The 19476-nt window shown below is 40.7% G+C and overlaps 1 protein-coding gene across 2 annotated transcripts in view; it reads left to right on the top strand.

Annotated features, from left to right (window-relative positions):
- The first annotated feature begins 673 nt into the window (after positions 1-673).
- Positions 674-19476, top strand: part of SLC7A14 (solute carrier family 7 member 14) — a 117149-nt gene continuing 98346 nt past the window's right edge. The window contains exon 1 of one of the 2 annotated variants that reach the window (XM_059163491.1): positions 674-986. The gene's annotated coding sequence lies outside the window, so the exon portion shown is untranslated. The remainder of the gene's footprint in view (positions 987-19476) is intronic. The other variant, XM_059163490.1, reaches the window with a different exon arrangement.

A 19476-nucleotide genomic window follows, 5' to 3' on the forward strand; every position in this document is an offset into this window, starting at 1 on the left:
TTTATTGAGTTACAAGTATGTGTCCAGGACTGTGCTAGGCAATTTCAAGAAAATCATCGTTTAGAATTCTAACAGTCCTGTGAGGTGATCATTTCACAGATGAGAGAAGAAAGCATAGGAGTTAAGTAACCCAAGCTCACACAGACTAGAATTCCTGGTGGGTCTTCAAATCTCAAACCCACAGTCTTTCCATTCATAAGATGCTGAGAACCCAAAGATGAATTTGACCTACTCGAGTTTTGGAGAAGGAGGAGGGTCTTATCTTTTTTTAGGAAGAGAGATGAAATCAATCTCTCCCATCCCTTCTCTCCAGTAATGCTGGGGAAGTGGAATAAATTTAAGAGCAGCAAGGCTCAGCAAAGGAGGAGGGAAGCTTTCAGAGGGTAGGAAGCAGGTCTGGAGAACCTGCGTAGTTCAGCGCCAAGTCCAGCAAAGGTGGAGCTGCTGGAGGATGCCTTCTCAACACACTGACACTGCAGACTTCTGCCTGGCCCTGCTTTCTCAGGGCAGGGAACAGGCAAGGGGCCCCCTAAGCCTTAGGACAGCCTGAGATACCGGAAACGGCACCCGGAAGCTCAGTAGACCACAGAGGAGTTGAGAGTGACATAAAGCTGGGTGTGTGTGTGTGTGTGTGTGTGTGTGTGTGTGTGTGTGTACGCGCGCTCCCGCGCGCGTGTGCGTGTGTGCGCGCTGGGAGGCGGGGGCGTCTGGAGAGAGGCCTCAGCTCAATAATGTAATGGGCCGCCCACGTGACTCCAGGAAGGCGGAGACAGGCGAGCTGGAGTGAAGACTGACAGGCTGCTTGGAGGGAGGTGAGGAGGGGGTCGAACTGAATAATTGAGGAGCTGTTCAGCAGCAGCGGCTACCTCCTGCCTTCCTTTGCCACCGCCACTCCGCATCACAGTGGGAGAGACAGACTCTGGCGCTGTAAGTGCAGACGACTAGCCACCAGTCCCCGCAGCCTGTTAATCGCCTCCAGCCCTCTGGTGAGTTAACGTAACCCTTCGCCGCAGTCTGTTCCCCTCCACAAACCCTGCACCCAAATTAGACCCCCACTAATAGGATGGTTGCTTCTTGTTGAATGAACGAGGGAGCAGGAGCCAGAGGGAGGGGGGAAACAGGAACATGGCGCGGAGGCTGAGGGCGCCCTCCGGGAAGGGGTCCTTTGGAAGAAGGAAGGAGCTGGGTTGGGGTCTCTCTGTATCTGGCCAGGAATGGGGTCTGGACAGTGTCCGGGGTCTGGGGACGCCAGGTTCCGATTCAGGGGAGGCGGGGTTGGGGCAAATGCAGCCCTGGCGCGGCCGGCGTGACACAGAGGAGGGAGCTTCGAGCAGTGTCCGGGTCGCCTGGGTCTCCACAGATGCCGGGCCTGTCCTTTTCTCCCTGCCTTGTCATACACCCAGCTCCCGCAGCTAGGTTATGGGCCTCGGACTGAGCCCACGGAAAGGAAGGGACGTTTTTCCGGCCGTAGCCCGAGGGGAGGGCGGGGACAACGTATGTCCTTTTACCTGGGAGCAAAACTCTTCAAAAGGACTCCAGCTGAGCCTGATACCCAGCCTAGGCTGGTCCCCTCCACAAGGGGTATCTGTCCCCAGAGAGTGGTGATACGTGGCGGGGCAGCGAGAAGGACGTGATGGGAGAAATGTCCAGGGAAGATCTCTGGCCAGAGAGAGCAGCCCCGGGGAGAGGATTCTCGCCCGCACTTATTCACCCCGTCTGAGCTTCCTTTCTTCCCCCATCCCAAATACATCCGTTTCTTACAAATCCAGAGGACTAGAGTAAGGCAGTGTGGCCTCGCGTGATGGAGCCCCCAACCTTCTTCCCTCTCGAGAGTCACCCCCCCCACACACACACGTGTATTTTAGATTGTGATAGAAAAGTAAGATAGAAGTCGCCAAATGACTAGAAGCAAAGGGAAAACAGAGGAAAGACAGAAGGAAAACTAGAACAGCAGGGCTCTCTCCTCTGCTCCTGGCACTCCTCACCGCGCTGTCTGTGCGAGACTCCATTCAGAGTCCTGCCTGAACTGAGAGTCTTGAACTGGATGCAAATTCAGAGGAAAAACTTGGGAGGGGGAACAGATGGAATCTTCGGAGTGATGGGGCCAGCCCCTGGAAGGAGTTGGCCAAGGACCACAGAGTGTAAACCCGCCTATCCCCCTGGGTAAGGGGTCCTGAAGAACATCCTAGGCAGCAAAGCAGCACCAGGCTGGAGCGTGGGCCTGAGAGCGAGTGGACAGCAGGGGTGGGCGCTGTCCGCGGTGCTGAAAGTTCGGCGAGGCCGGGAGCTAATAACGCGGGAGAACTGGCGGCTCACCGCTTCCCAGCACTTCCCGCAGGCAGAAACTGCGTTAGAACCATGTAAGGAGGATCAGATGGAATAAGCAAACTGGAGAGACAGGTATAGGTGCTCTGCGTTCCGCGGTTCTGTGCCTTCCCCCGGACTCCTCTTGGAAGGAGGTACTCCGGACTTGGGTCGAGGAGCAGGGAGTGGGTGTCACTCCAGAATCCATATTTGCTAACTTCAGGTCGGAAAAGGATGGGTGGCTCCGCTTTCTATGTCTTCTGTCTGTGCGGTGAATCTTCCTACTGGCAAAGTGTTGGAAAAGCAGTTAGGTTGTTATTCTGATGAACACTTTTGTGGCTTTCAGGAACCAGAGAACTGTGAGGCTTCACTTTATTAATGGCGAGCCTGGGCTATCTATTCCTGGCTATGGTTTTTTCCTCTCTTTAGTACCCTTCCTTCCCTCCCCTCCCCAGATTGTTTACATCCTCTAGATATAGATCTCTAAGCAGCCCTGCATGGCTGTTTCTTTGGTTAGTCTTTTATATTATGGGTAAATGAGAAAGAATTGAACCAATTTGGGGAGGCCAAGTTAAGAAAATATTTACTGAACATCTACTATCTGCTGGGTAATATTACCTCATTCAATCTTCGTAATAGCTGCTAACTGTAAATATCACAAGGATAAGAAAAATGAAGTTAGATGTCTTGAATCTAGAGCTTGGATTCAAATTCAGGTCTGCTTAACTCCAAACTCCAAGCAATTTTCATGCCCTCATTTTGGCATTTGGCTTTGGATTGCTGTTATTGGAGAATTAGCAAAAGAATGCCAAAAGAGGAAGGTCTACTTTCTTTTGCACACATGCTACTCTCTTCCAACCCATTCCTCTTTAATCTGTTCACCTACCCACTGTCACTCACTCCCACCATACCAACTGCTTTTGTGCATGCTGATTGAGATACCACTCTTCACACAACTTGATATTTAGGATTACAGAAACAAGTTAGAGGACTAAAACAATAGGCTTTCCTGATAGAGCAACAAAGCTTCATGGGATCTGGAAGACTAGAACCCACAAGTGGTTTCATATTTAGAATTATGCTCTTGAGTTTTAGGGCTGGAATAACCGTAAAGATCATTCAGCATCATGCAGATCATTGTTTTCCAAGAAGGGGAATTTGGGGACCAAAAGATGATGATTAGTCTAAGTCTCATGATTGAGAAGTTAGAATTGGAATCCCAATAACTCGATTCCAAGGTCAGTGTCCTTTTCACTACCCTCGTGGTGACTCGAATATTTTTCCCTGCTTCTTTCTTTGGTTATTTTTGACAAGAACATTAGCATCAGTAAAGTACATTCAATAAAAGCCACAGATACAAATACCTAAAATACAAACACTTGTGTTACCTACATTTTCTTCTTATTCTTCCCTCTGATCTCACTGTTTCATTGCTGTCTGACCCAACGTACCTGACCCACCTTCAGCAACAGTTCTCCTTATGGTAGTAATTTGAAAATGGGGATGTGGCTATGACATTTCTCTACTTGCCTTCGTGTTGCCTGTACTTCCTCTTCTATGGTCTATTCCCCCAAAATAATTTTTCAAATAAATTATCCTAAGCATTTTCCTATGTTCTCACAGGTACTTGGAAGAGGCCTTAAAAAGATCCAGGCCGAATTAAATGATCATTAGAAGTGCTAATATCAATGAACTGTGAGGCACTATCCTAGGTCCTTTCATAAATAATTTCATTGAATCTTCACAATTCTGTCAAGTAGATAATTTCGTTAGAGGTGGTCCTACAGTTCTAGTCCACTCTAACATGCAGCAAATCTGATGTTCTATGTATTTCTTCTTGTTTCTCCTTCAGTCCCTAATAAAATCTTAACTTTATTAACTGGATTCTTGTAACCCTAATATTTGTACTGGCAAGAAGAAAATTTTTATATTGAATTGAATTGTTCTGTCCTGTTCCAATGTGTAAAGTTTAGAAACTCAAATTCAGCTCAAATGGTAATGTTCTGTTCTTTTATCTCAATATTTACCACATCATATTTTCCCTTCATTTGTTATCTTTTACTTAAAGGTCTCTATATACCTTCTTAATTTTAATATTAAAGATTTGCTTCAAACCCCATCTAGAACCAACTAAGGCACAATTCATAACTAAATACATAACTTCTATTATGCCCTCACAGACTGCTCCTGTAAGGATGTTGTTGCTGGGATGCTCTGGGCCCTGTAAACCATAATCTTAAACTGTCTAGAACCATTCTGCCCAATATGGTATCATTAGTCACATGTACCTATTTAAATTTTAATTAATCAACATTAGCATTCAATTAACTTTAAATCTTCAATTTTTTAATCACACTAGCCATATTTCAAGTGCCCAATAGCCATATGTCTCTAATGGCTACTTAATGGAACAATGTAGATATAGAACATTTCCAGCATTGCACAAAATTCTATTGGACAATGCTGCTTTGGAAATTGCTGAAAACATCCTCATGGGAAATGAGAACTTGAAGAACCGTGAAGAAGAAATAGGGATCGTGCTTTAAAACTTCTTCCAACAAAGGAGGAAAAGGTACTTGTAGCCTAGGACACCCCCAAAATCCCAAATAGACTCAAGACAATAAGTCTAGCAAGAACAGTACATGTCTCACTAAAGGAGCTGGCAACCATGGGATTTGCTTCATATAGATTCCATTTTACAATGAAGTGAGACCAGGAATAGGTCTTGCTAGTTTCCTGGGTTCCAGCTTAGAAATAACCTGGAAGTTCTTATTCAAAATTCAGGTTTTATACACACACACATACACACACACGCACACACATATACACATATGCATATTAAATATACATGTAACAACATTTATATATGTGTGTGTTTATGTGTTTATGTCTTAGTAAGTATGGTATGATAAATATAGAAAGAATACAGGACTTAGAGATAGTAGTAAGTGAGCCATTTCCTACTTGGTGACATTATATGGCCCTCTGGAGCTCCACTCCTTCATTTGTAAAATGGTGATGAGAATTGCTACACCAATCTCAAAGGGTTATTGTAAGACTCAAAATAGGTAAATGAAAGTCCTTTTCAGAGAGCATGATTGATATGTAATGGTTGATAATTCTTATAGATATTGTATAGTATATAAACAAATAGGGTAGTTTAAACTGAATGCATTTCTAAACACTTTTAATCCCAGATAAATATATTTTGTTTTTTCCCCATGTAAGTGAAGTTTATTTTCAGTGAGCTAGATGACTAACACTATCCAGTTATGAGTGGTAGGAAAACTATGATGTGCAGATTTCTAAATATGTTAAAATATGGTGGTATATCAAGGAATAAAATAAATTACACTTCACATTGAATTTGAAAAAACATATTTTGCTTTTGTTGTAATTTTTTTCCCTGAAAAGTAGAATGCTGAAGAAAAAATCTTCTTGGTTAATTCCTATGAACTGAAATACTGTTTATTGCTCATGGTTTACTTTATTTTGCCCTGAATATTTTCCTTTTTCCAGAAAAAAAAAAACCAAAAACCTAGAAAGTCTCAGTGGTTCTGAAACAGCTTTTACCCTTTAACTAACAGTTTTTTAAAATCGATTTATTTATTTGAGAGCAAGAGGGCATGAGCTAGTGCATGAGCAGGGGGAGGGACAGAGGGAGAGGGAGAAGTGGACTCCCTGCTGAGTGGGAAACCTGATGCAGGTTCAATCTCAAAACCCTGAGATCGTGACCTGAGCCAAAATCAAGAGTCAACCTGAGCCACCAGGAGCCCTTCTTTAACTAAAAGCTCTAAGTCAATTGCCAGCCATTAACCAATCATGACAATAGTGGTTCAGATAACAGAAAAAGTATTATTGACATTCTTCGCATGGATGGGTGAAGGAGATGATTTAATGAGCTTCTACCCATTTCATGAATTAATGAAAACAAAAATAATTCTATTTCATGCATTGATTAACCCAAAATAAAAGTAAAGACTATCAGTTTGACTGAATTCTTAAAGGTACATTAGGAATTCTGATCTTACATAAAGGGTCTCTACACCATCCCTTATCTAAAGTGAAATCTGTTGGGGGTCGTAAGTGGAAGCTTAGCTTACTGACAGGGGAAATTGGGAGGCCAGAAGATCCAGGGCACGATGCAGTTATTCTCTACCCCCTCTGAACCTTAATCCACATCTCTTATAGAACAAAGGGCATTGTGGTGAGGTCAAGGGGTAGTTACCTAAAGTGGCACACCTGTGTGCCAGTCATCTCTATTGGTCATCCGAAGTGGAGACCTCTGTGTGCCACTTCAGGGAAGGTCAGAGCAAGCCTTCCCGTATTCTGATCAAGACACACATTAACTTCTAAGGGGCCTGGAACACGGAGCCCTAAGGAAGTTCACTGTATGGGCACGAACGAGATAAAAGGCCAAAGATGGAGACAATGCTGTCAGCACTCCTACAACTTAGCTAACATTTACTGCCAAACCTGGCATCTATTGCCTATTCCTAAACCCTGATCTACAGTGTTTATAACTCAAGTAGGAGTGCTTTCTTATACCCCTGACTAGGTCAGGAAATTGCAGACAAAAACACAATCATGCCTTCTTTAATAGATTGTCATTTTGATACTTAAATATTTTTCTCTTATAACACAAAATTAACACAATGCTCAGGCATTATAGAAAATAAACCTGCAAAGGAAGCTATTCCATTAGCTGAGTCTTAACTGTATTATGTTTGCTATTAATCCTGAAAATTCAATGAAGTAATAATTTTGTTTATTGGGGGGACGGGAAGAAGCACCTGAGAAATCAAGCTGAGTATAGCTAAGGGCTATAGATTCTATCTCTAGTTCCAGGAGCTCCGGCAAGTTACTTCCTTTTCTGGAACCTAGTTTACCTTTATCCAGACTTTGTTAAGGCACGAGTGGTAATTTATAAGATTCTATGCCAAAGAAATAGCTGAAATCAGCCCCAAGTGTGCCATTCTCAGGCCTTTGTTGCATATGAAATTATATTACTAAAGGGAAAATTAGTTAGATTGTCAACTCTGGTCTCTAGTAGCTCATGCTGGCTTTAAAAATAGACACCTTTTGTTGGGAATCATGGTTTATTCATTTCATTGGAATTGTTTGTCTCTCAGAAGGACTTGGATTTTGGAAGGAGGAAAATACTCTACCTTGGAGCTGAAAAGAGTTTACTTTTCACTGTCTTTAGCTTGGGAGATTTCAATAATTTTATATCTCAGAAAAGGAAGAGAATTAACAATGTAGCTTTGAAATTTGTGCTGCTAACAAGCAATCATTTGCTTGATAAAATAACTGAGGCTTGTCCTATATTGGTAATCATGGGTGTTTGGAACTCCTATAGCATGGCACATGAATGCTCAATAAACATGTTGAATTAAGGCCATGGTTCAGGTCAGTTCATGTCATACACTCATCTAGCCAAGAAATGAGTATACGCTGTGGCATTTTCCTTTAGCAAATAAAACAGGAGATAAGCACAGAACATCATATCTTACCCTGAAAACCACACTTGTAACTCTTTTGGGAGTGTAGGTTGTGGTGGGCCAAGACAGACTGCTCCTGAGAATTGGGTCTTGCTGCTTTCCTCCAGGAAACAAGGGACACATTAGCCGATGGTCTCACATTTCACTGCGATGAGGCAACTCCATAAAGTCAAAGCTTAAATAGAGTTGTATGTTATTTTCCACTTTTACTTTAAAAAGATATTTATTATTTCCTTGACAAAGTATTTGACTGGTAATTACTATTGTTCCTAAATTCAGAAGGATCTTAGCTTAGAATTAAAGCACATGCATTAATTAGAGAGCTTTGACATCACAGTCTAGAAGATCACAGAATATTATCCTTTTCTGGGAATAATTGGGCCTTCCTGTAAGAGTTTTAACGGGTTGTTACTGACAAAAATGAAAGAAAAATCGATCATTCTATTCTAGCAAATCAATAACCAAATGCCTAGAATTAACTGACTCTCACTTGCTGAAGGCAAAATATTCCAACCCGATAAACTGTCCTACAAATGAGCAAGCTAGCTTCCATGGCCTGTTCGTGTATTAAATTGTTATTTTTCTTTGTTTCTTAAATAATTAGCAAATTTAAAAAAACAATTGCATTCAGGTGTTTGAACATTCTGATGACAGAATAGTCTTCATAATTATAAAGACTTAATGGTTCATTTGAGACTATATTTGCACAATATATTATCACATCAATGGTTTGTAATAATCACATAACCCAACTCTCTCATTTGACAGAGAAGAGCCTGAGAACAGTCACCCAAGTTAACAGCAAAGGCAGAAGTAAGATTTGAGCCTCCTCTCTCTCCATCCACTGCTCTTTGCAACTTTCAACCTCAGGCATATTTTCATTAGTCATAAAAACCTATTTGATCAATGAGGTTAGCCACCAAAATTTACCAGGGTGATTAGGAGTAGGAAAGTATATGTATTTGGATTTCATGGTGTCTCCATTTGCCCCTTCAGGTGAAAGAACTTCTGAGTCAAAGATAGTCAAGAAGTAGAAATTTCATGGACAATGAGCCAGAAGAAAAGCATCAATACCCCAGATCCTTGTGAGAATCTGGGCTAGGATTTAAGGGGCACATTAGCCCTTAAACCATTATCTCCATCATTTTCATCTCTAAAAGATTTGAATTAAATAATTTCAGATCCTATGAGCCCTAACATTCTATGGTTCTATGAAATGAGGCCAGGATTTGAATTATCCATATTCTGCCTCATTCAGCCTGCATAAAAAAAACAAATCAAGATTCTTATTTTTATACCATTACTTATTGGAGGCTCACATTTCATGCTAATAATTTACTCAGTAACAACAATAATAATAACAGCTCTAATGACCATAGCTAACAATTATTGACTTATACTTACTATGACCCTATAATGTTGATAATACTAATATCCTCATTTTACAGTTAAGAAACCTGGGTCCCAAAGTAGTTAAATATCTGCCCAAATTGATAAAACTTTGTGCTTTGTGCACACTGCCTCTTTGAAAAGCACTGGTCTCTCAAATAACTGATGGGCATCACTTATAAGCCACTTAACACACAGGTCCCTTTTCTGGGGGAATTACTGTTTTACCTATATTTTCTGGCTAGAACAGCAATCAAGAGAGTAAATAGAACTTCAGGTCTCTGGAGCTGATGAAGCTGTAGAGTGAGCTGCATTGTCTTTCTGCAAGACAGCTCTTGCCCTTTTGCAATCATGCCATTGATCAATTTTTTCAGAGGTTTCATATTGAATATCGGTGCTTCGCCAGCCGCTATGTGTATTGAAGACCATTCTGCTGTGTTTTTCCCAGAACATGTGGACTGCTTGCATTGCCACAAACACAGGGATGCTGGTGCAGGATTCAGCACCTTCTAAGGCCACAGAAGTCACCCTACCACATCTTCATTATTCAATGGCATCTTCTGGCTTTTGTCTCTAACTTTTTTTTTTTAAGATTTTATTTTTTTATTTGATACAAAGAGAGAGTTCACAGGTAGGCAGAGAGGCAGGCAGAGAGAGAAGCGGAAGGAGGCTCCCCACTGAGCAGAGAGCCTGATGCAGGGCTCAATCCCAGGACCCTGAGATCATGACCTGAGCCGAAGGCAGAGGAGGCTTAACCCGCTGAGCCACCCGGGCGCCCCTTGTCTCTAACTTTTTGACTCAAAGTAACAATCTAGACAGTTTTTAAGGTTGAGGAAGAGAGAGTTTCCAGAGTGTTACTTCCTGGTGGTGAGATTCAGTCCCCCAAAAAAAGACTAAAGCTTTCAAAATCGTGTGTGAAACTCATTTTCTTCTGAGTAAGCCTACCTTACCAAATTACTCATAAACACAGTACACCACAGTTCCCATCTATTTCACTGTAGATTTCAACAGGTACTAAATCTGTTCATGGACATCCTGCGCTTAAAATATCATATCTAATAAGTCAAGAATGCTCTGACAACAGCCTAGTATGTACATATATTTTATTCCAGAAATACAGGATTATATAATAATTTTTAAATATACAAATATTTGTTTATGTATTTTATATGCATTGTTTTATTCTTTATAAATTTTAAAAAAATTTTGAAGTTTTCATTTAAATTTGAGCTAGTTAACATACAGTGTAATATTAGTCTCAGATGTTCAATATAGTGATTCAACACTTCCATAAAATACCCAATGTTCATCACAACAAGTGCACTCCTTAATCCCCATCACCCATTTCACCCATCCTCTCCCCACGTCCCCTCTGGTAACCATCAGTTGGTTCCCTATAGGTAAGAGTGTATTTCTTGGTTTGCCTCTCTCTTTCCCTCTCTCTCTCTTCCCTTTGCTCATTTGTTTAGTTTTTTTAATTTCACATATGAGTAAAATCATATGGTATTTATCTTTCTCTGACTGACTTATTTCACTTGGCATGATATTCTCTAGCTCCACCCATGTTGTTGCAAATGGTAAGATTTCGTTCCTTTTTATGGCTGAGTAATATTCCATTGTATTTATATATACCATCTCTTCTTTACCCATTCATCAGTTGATGGACGCTTGAGCTCTTTCCATAATTTGGCTACTGTGGATAATTCTGCTCTAAACTTTAGGGTGTGTGTATCCCTTTGAATTAGTATTTTTGTATTCTTTGGGTAAATATCTAGTACTGTCATTGCTAGATTATAGGGGAATTGTCTTTTTACCTTTTTGAGGAAACTCTGTACTGTTTTCTGGAAAGGCTGCACTGGTTTGCATTCCTACCAACAGTGCAAGTGGGGGGTCCCCTTTCTCCACATCCTTGCCAACACCTGTTATTTCTTGTGTCATTGATTTTAGCCATTCTCACAGGTGTGCAATTATGTAATAATAATTTATATAATACAGTAATATATATTATGTACTTAATATATATTATTTTACATATTTTATATATTCTTTTATTCTTTAGCTCTAGTTCTGACTTGCTAAACTAGCTACATATCCCACCAATACCAAAACCAACTATAGAATGCATAAGTTTACTTCTACCTCTGTTTTTTCTAGATACTTTATAGAGAGTGGGATGGTTTAGGAGTCAGCTGAGACCTGGTTTCCAGTCTCCACTTTGAAATGGCCGTGAAACTTGAGCCAGCACCACTCACCTTCTTCTTTTTTTTTTTTTAATAATATTTTATTTACTTATTTGTCAGAGAGAAAGAGAGAGAGCACACAAGGAGGCAGAGAGGCAGGCAGAGGCTGAGAGAGAAGCAGGCTCCCTGCCCGAGCAAGGAGCCCACGCAGTACTCAATCCCAGAACCCTGGGATCATGACCCAAGCCAAAGGCAGCGGCTTAACCCACTGAGCCACCCAGATGTCCCATTCTTTAAGACTCAGTTCTATACCTATAAAATTGAAGTAAAAGAATATGCTCCTCATATCACAAGAAGGGCCAATAAGATAGCATTTGTTAAAACTCCTTACAAACTATAAAGTCTATATAAAAGAAAGAAATGGGGTTTCCATCCTTTCAGTCTTTCTCAGTCAAAAATAACTCTCAAACAGAATAGAACTCTCAAGTTGCTGATACCCAGTCTTAAAGTTCATAGTTAAGCCAAAATCTTATGGGTTCAGAAGACCTTGGATTGAAACATGCATGTCGAGAAAGTGATATTTATAATGTGGGAGTCCTTCTTCTTCTAAATCAATGGTTCTCAACCTGGAGCAGTGCCACCTCATTAAGGGGTATTTTCTATTGTCCCAATCACAGGGGATCAAAGGATGCTAAATATCTCGCACTAGGCAGGACAATCTTGCAAAATAAAAATAATATGACTCCAAAATTCCAACAGCTCTTCTTGCAATGAGAAAGAGTGCTAAAAGTAATGTGCTGTTCTTCGTCCCTAAATCCCTAATTGATATGGAGAGAATTTACTTTTGATAACCTCCCCCAGGTAAAATCCAGCCAGTCACACTCATGTGAAGTCTGCAGCAGCTCAGAAGCAGCACTGAGCTTTCTATAATTTTAAGAAGGAAAATATGAGGTTAGAGATCAATAGTTTTCAAACTCACCCTCAGAACCTTCTACAAGAATCCCCCTCTAACATCAGCAGAGGCAAGGTGTCCCAAGAGGTTAACATGCCATATTGCAGGGCTCAGACTAAAGGCTGGCATACAAGGACCCAAGATGGGTGAGTCATGGTTCTGAAAATCTTTGCAGTTCATTGGTGAAACACTGTGACTTACTTTGTGACGGGCTTGGGTCTAGCTGAGCACTGGACACAATCCCTCCCCTCAGCAACATTCTGACAGTCGACAGATATAATCTCCACTAAACATGTGTGCAACATATCAATATATGTTATGACATGTTATGAGGAAGTCTCAAGGACAGACCAGGGAACGATTTATGTCCATAGAAGAAGTACAATGGAATTGTACTTTGAATGATATGAAGTATTTCCTCATGTGGGTAAATAAGAGGGAAAGCCATTGTAGAAATGGGAACATCATAAGCAAATGCTAGAAATGTGCATGTAAATGACATTATGTGCTGGCTGATGTCTTAGTTAAAGACCTAGCTGGGAATAGTGGAAGGTCATACCGGAAAGACTGACGAAACTTGAATGCAGCTGGGAGGATGTATTTTTTTTTTTTAATTTTAAAGATTTTTTTTTTGTTGTTTTTGTTTTTGACAGAGAGAGATCACAAGTAGGTAGAGAGGCAGGCAGAGAGAGAGAGGAGGAGGAAACAGGCTCCCTGCCGAGCAGAGAGCCCGATGCGGGACTCGATCCCAGGACCCTGAGATCATGACCTGAGCCAAAGGCAGCGGCTTAACCCACTGAGCCACCCAGGCGCCCCAGCTGGGAGGATGTATTAATTCAACCTGAAATTTATCCTTCGAATAGAGTTTTTTATGAGTATTTTAAAAATACCACTGAATTCAGGGGTGGTTCTGGCCAACACCAGAATCATCAAAGTCTAACTTCATGCCTAGAAAGAACCTCAGAAATCATCCTAGCCTTCCCCTTTCTCTATATTTTACAGTTGAAGTAAAAAAAAAAAACCAGAGATATCAAGTGACTTGCCCAAGTTCAGCAGCAAATTAGTAACAGGACAAAAACTAGAGTCTTGTCTGTCCTCTTAGTCCATAGCATTTTGTCCTGCTCTGTGCTGCCTTCGGGAATTTTATTCATCATCTGAACATAATCCAATGTAACACATAATGTGATTATTAAGTATTTATGAAGCTCCAAGTTTTCCGTTGCTCGCTATTAAGATATAGTTCCCTCATTACAGCCAGATGATAGATCAGATCCTGAGCTGCTTCTACATGAGCGCATTTTCTCAGAAACACAGACAAACGTCATACCAAACACACGGGCATGACATTCTTCCCCCGCCTCACACGCCCTCCCCTGCCTCCTCATTTCAAACTGCCAGAGATTACAGAGGCACAGCCTGAACAAGAAGCCATCTTAATCTCCGGTGGTTCTGTAAATAATATGCTATTCATGCTTGCATATAAATAATCACAGCCTCTCTATTTTCTACATGAGGGATCCTTCAGAAAAATGAAGTTGCTTGCACACATAGCACATCAGAGAGGATTTCAGATCCGAGAGCATCAGACCTCTTTGTAACAGGTTTAAATTTTTTACCCATCTGCACACTCCTAATAATTTATCCAGGCTTGTTGTCTTAAATTTATTTCATAGTGTACTTAGTCTTAAATTTTATTTCATAGTCTACTTAATATGTGCATATTTAAGTTCTGAGATTGGTTATTCCCTACTTCTTTTTCTCTGGCCACCTTTCCTCCACCTCTTATTCAATATACATCCAATAGAAATCATCTAAATTAACCCATTCATTTTACACAGTGGAAACTGAGAACCAAAGAAGTGAAGCCACTTCTTCAAGGTTGCACAGTCTAAAGCAACATTGTGGCTAAACTCCCTGACTCCCAGGCTCATGCTATTCCCTCCACACAGCTGATCCTTTCTGAGGGTTTATTTCTAATGCTTTCTAACACAGCATTTTCCCACTCTCCACCACCCCATCCCCCAATTCATTGTAAAATTCCCTAAGGATGGATGGAAATGACTAATTACACTGCCCAGGAGTTCATTCCAAAACCTTATTTAGAATATCCACAACTTACCACCTCCCATACTATACTGGCCCATCTATCATATTAAGAAGCTGGTTATGGAAGAGCTTGGCACAGTTTCTAGTCTAGAGGATATATATACAATCATGGCCATTGCTCAAGTACAGATTATCACAGAGAACAGTGTGCCCCAGAGGAAAGAAGACAGGGTCCACGACTCCCATCATTTGATAATAGACCGAAGTTCATCCAAAATTCATTATAAGTAACAGGTTATTAGATTCATAATCCCAGAAACCAGACAATTGGGTGGAGTTAAGAAAAATTGGTAGCTCTCAAGAAAATGAAAAAAGACAAATCCCACACCATTTCTTCTTTAGGAGTGAAGTGTTTTGCCTGAATTGATCAGCATGGTGTGCTTAGTTTAGTGTACATAAAGTTTACAATGATACGTTTTTTGTTTTTAGAAAATCAATGGAATTCACACTTTCTGTTTAAATTCCTTCTGGTGAGTCATTTTAAGACAAAAAAACAAACCAAACAGGTGGTGTTTGAGTAAAAAGCAGAGAAATCCAAGAACTGGCTTCTCAGGGAGACTGTCTCACAGTCTGACCAGGCACATTAGGTAAAGAAACCCAATTTTGTCAGTTCTATCAAAAGCTCTCTAGCTCTGCAGAATCGAGCTATGCCCCCCAAACCCCAAGAGGCTGATTTGCAAATAAACGCAATGTGGTCAGGTGCGATGGCAGGAAGCTGTAGAGCATTTCCCAGGTCATTCCCTTCCTGGTATTAGGACAGGAAGAAAACTAAATGTGTGATCACAGATAAGCTGTATGCACCAAATAAGGATCAACAGCATTAGACAGACAGTCTCATGAAACGTCCTACCCAGGCTGCAACAGACAAAATTCTTTCAGATTCCACCCAAGAACACCTTTCAGAACACTGGAACACTTGTGTCCTTCAAGTGGACCCTCACAAGAGGGCCTTGTTTCCACATTTCCTAGTGCTAGAGAAACTTCAGTGAATACTTTCAGTAGGAGACAGAGACCATCTAGTCTCTGTGCAGTCCTCATCCTCTGTTAGGATATGCCTTCAGACATGTGAGGGCTTGTTAATTCATAGCCTATCTCCTATTAGTTACATGCTAGTCTCCTTTAGGGAGTTCTGGTAGATGTCCCAGTTTAACCACCAATCCATGAATAAACCGCCCTAGGATTTTTCTGTAAGGTTAGGTTAGGTTATTTCTGTAAGGGGCACATCTCTTGTACTTTGTGCTGGTTCTGTTTATTCTGCTTCAGACGGTACCATGATCTGACCTTGCTCTGAGAGCATAAGGGTCTGGTTTATCCTTGTCAGTAATCTCCGTGTATGGACTCTGACATTTGAAAATCTATCCGTTAGTCACTCTCAATACAGAAAACATTCATAGGTGGCTATGACTCATCCACAAAGTGCCAAGGAATCAACTTTTAAAGGGTTTAAAAAAAAAATCAGACAATTACTGCTGAAAGAGGTCAAATAACCATTTTAACTATTTTTATTGTCCCTTTGACCTGACTGGTTATCCTGGTGCCATGCAGGCACAAACTACACAGACAGTTTGGGATTCATTTTAAATTCATTTCTAGTCACACAGACTTTTGACACACTTTCTATTCCAGCATCAGAATACAGAGAAAAAAAAAAATCTGAATGAGTATAAACTATTGTGCCAGAAATAAATTCTTAATATAGACAACTAAAATATGCCTCTATAGAACTTCGCTGTCAAAATAGAAACAAAACTTCTCTGTTTCAATACTATCTTAGTGACTAGTCTGTGTTCTTCCTTTCTGCCCCCGAGTTATACTTATAAATAAATACTATAGTGCCATCGCACAGTACGTTAAGAAGCTGGTGAGAACTTGTCCTCTTTACATATGTGATTCCAATACGGCCAATTATTGAGTATTCTTCTTTAAGTCAAGAATAACAAGATAGGGGCGCCTGGGTGGCTCAGTGGTTGAGCCGCTGCCTTCGGCTCGGGTCATGATCTCAGGGTCCTGGGATCGAGTCCCGCATCGGGCTCACTGCTCAGCAGGGAGCCTGCTTCCTCCTCTCTCTCTCTCTCTGCCTGCCTCTCTGCCTACTTGTGATTTCTCTCTGTCAAATAAATAAATAAAATCTTTAAAAAAAAAAAATAAAATAAAATAAAAAAAAAAAAAAAAAAAAAAGAATAACAAGATAGCTACATCATAATACTTCTAAATAGAATAGCTCACATTTACTCATTTAATCTTATGAAGTAGGTGGGATTATCCCAATTCTACATATAATGACTATCACATTTAAATGACTTTCCCAAGGCTTTACAGCTAAAGAGCTTTAGGGTTGAGATTCAAATGCTACGCCTCCTGACACCAAAATCCTCCCCACTCAGGCTGCCCAACCACAATTTGAAAATTCTCCCTGAAAGAGACCAACCTCAATGTGTCTCATATGAGCAGATGGTTAATAAGAATGATCTTGCAGGTCTACCTTCATGGTCCTTCAGAGGATTAAACTTGGGGGTCCAAAGATTTAGTATGGGACTCTGGGCAACTCATATCTTTTTTTGGCCTCAGTCATTCTAAGAAATGACTATTTTCTAGAGAAAAATAGTGGCTCTTTATCTAGTTAATTTTTCATGCATTCAACAAATATGCTTAACACTGAAGCTACAATGGGAAAAAAAAAAACAGACCAGGAGCTGTTAGTAAAAATAAGAACCACTGTTTAGAATATTGTTACTAAAATAAAAAACAATACCAAGTTCCCAGTGCTCATGATATGGGAATCCTAGGATTGCATCCAAGATTGATTGTTTAAAAAAGGGGGGGGGGTGTTTGTTTATTTAAAATTTAATTTATTTATTTGACAGCAAGAAAGAGAACAAGGGGAGTGGCAGAGGGGGAGGGAGAAGCAAGTTCCCCACTGAGTAGGGAGCCTGATGTGCTGCTCAATCCCAGGACCCTGCCGCCAGGACTTGAGTGAAGGCAGACGCTTAACCAACTGAGCCACACAGGCACCCAAGAATTGGTTGTTTTGCTTTAGTTTTCACAGTCAGTGAGGTGATTTGAATTCTTCTCATGAAATTGTCAAATAAATAATATTTGGGGCCAAACTAACCAATTAATGCAAGCTATTACTTATAAAAACAGAAGCCTGGATCCTGAAGATTCTTGTGGATGGTCTCTGGAAGACAGATTTGCCCTAAAAGTATCAGTAATATAAATTGCATCTAAAGACTTAGTAAATTCGTATTCTAGAAATTCAGAGTTTACTTTCACTGCCCAAGGAACTCATTCCTTTCAGCAACAGCTAAGAGTATTTGATTGTCCCAAAGCAAGAACATAGTATAGGAAGACTAATAAACTGTAATGGGAGACTGACAGCAGAGAGATATTTATTAAGCAAAACAAAACAGGGGATTTGAAAGAAAGAAAACTAATTTGAAAGGCAATTTTCAGATTAAGTTTAATATTGTTGATGGACTAGAGTATATTAAGGAAATGTTGAATGAGAGAGGAAAAAAAGAAAATGAAGTCAATGAAAAAAAGGAGAGGGAAAGAAATTACATTCATTCTAAGGCACTTTTCCTTAAAATTAAGTTCTTTTGGGGCGCCTGGGTGGCTCAGTAGATTAAGCCTCTGCCTTTGGCTCAGGTCATGATCCCAGGGTCCTGGGATCGAGCCCCACATTGGGCTCTCTGCTCGGCAGGGAGCCTGCTTCCTCCTCTCTCTCTGCCTGCCTCTCTGCCTACTTGTGATCTTTCTCTCTCTGTCAAATAAATAAATAAAATCTTAAAAAAAAAAATTACGTTCTTTCTGAGTACTTCCTCTTTAAAAGTCATGTGGGAGATAATTTGCTGGGCAGTGAGAAGGGAAGAGACATTTCATTCCACCTAATCAAAACCTTTGCCAATATCCCAGACTTGAAAGTAAAAGGTACACCTCACACATAAACAGATAATTGGCTCTTTGTCAGTTCTGCATTATTCAATTTGTCACCAATTTTGTGAAAGGCATCATCACAAAGCCATTATCTAATGACCCCAAATGTACCAAGCCGAGAGGCCTAATTTATACACAGGGAACTATTTGGACTTTCAAGGTGATTTTCCCCTTAAAACATGGAACATTAAGTCTTTCCTAGCATAAGAAGAAAAAAAAGTGGTGGGGGAGCAAAAAAAAAAAAAAAAAAAATCAAGGAAAAACGACTGTCAGAAAATGAGGTAAATTTGCCAGCCTATTGTTACAGCTGAGCTTACGTGCAGGGCCAGTTTCCACCAAGAAGTAGGATAATATCCACTGTAAATGTGGATATTACTACATCACATCTCTCAGGGTGGTCCATTTTAACTCCACTTTTAATATTAAAGCAAAGGTTTCAGTGCTAACTGTTTTGGATTTTCTTTTTTTGAATAAACTATATAGTGATCCTCACCAACATTCGTTTGGGGCTCAGCTTTTTGGGGTTTTTTAGAGAAGCGTTTCATTACAAATTCTGTGGCTCCAAGATGAGTAAAACTCATCTCTCCTGGATCTCGAACACAAGACAAAAGACATTAGGCTCTAAGCCACAATCAGTGGGAGGTTACCGTGCAGAGGCATTGTGACCAGAAGAGTGACGGAAGTTTCCAACAACAGTGAGAAGGATAGATCGGGGAAACACAGAGAAAGGGTGGAAACAGAAAAGCAAGTCAGGAGATAAAACTGCAAAAAAATGTGCAAGAGAGGGGCACCTGGGTGTCTCAGTGGGTGAAAGCCTCTGCCTTCAGCTCAGGTCATGATCTCAGGGTTCTGGGATGGAGCCCCGAGTCAGGTTCTCTGCTTAGCGGGGAGCCTGCTTCCCTTCCTCTCTCTCTACCTGCCTCTCTGCATACTTGTGATCTCTGTCTGTCAAATAAATAAATAAAATCTTTAAAAAAAAAATGTGCAAGAGGAAAAAAAAAATTTCATAGCTACAGAATCAGAGGCCATTGTTGCTGTTTCTAGGCTGGTATTGAACCCTGTAACCCAAATCTTGTTTGAGATGAGCATAGCACCGAGGGGACTAGGG

This window comes from Mustela lutreola, chromosome 2 (assembly GCF_030435805.1).
Source record: "Mustela lutreola isolate mMusLut2 chromosome 2, mMusLut2.pri, whole genome shotgun sequence".
Classification (NCBI taxonomy): Eukaryota; Metazoa; Chordata; class Mammalia; order Carnivora; family Mustelidae; genus Mustela; species Mustela lutreola.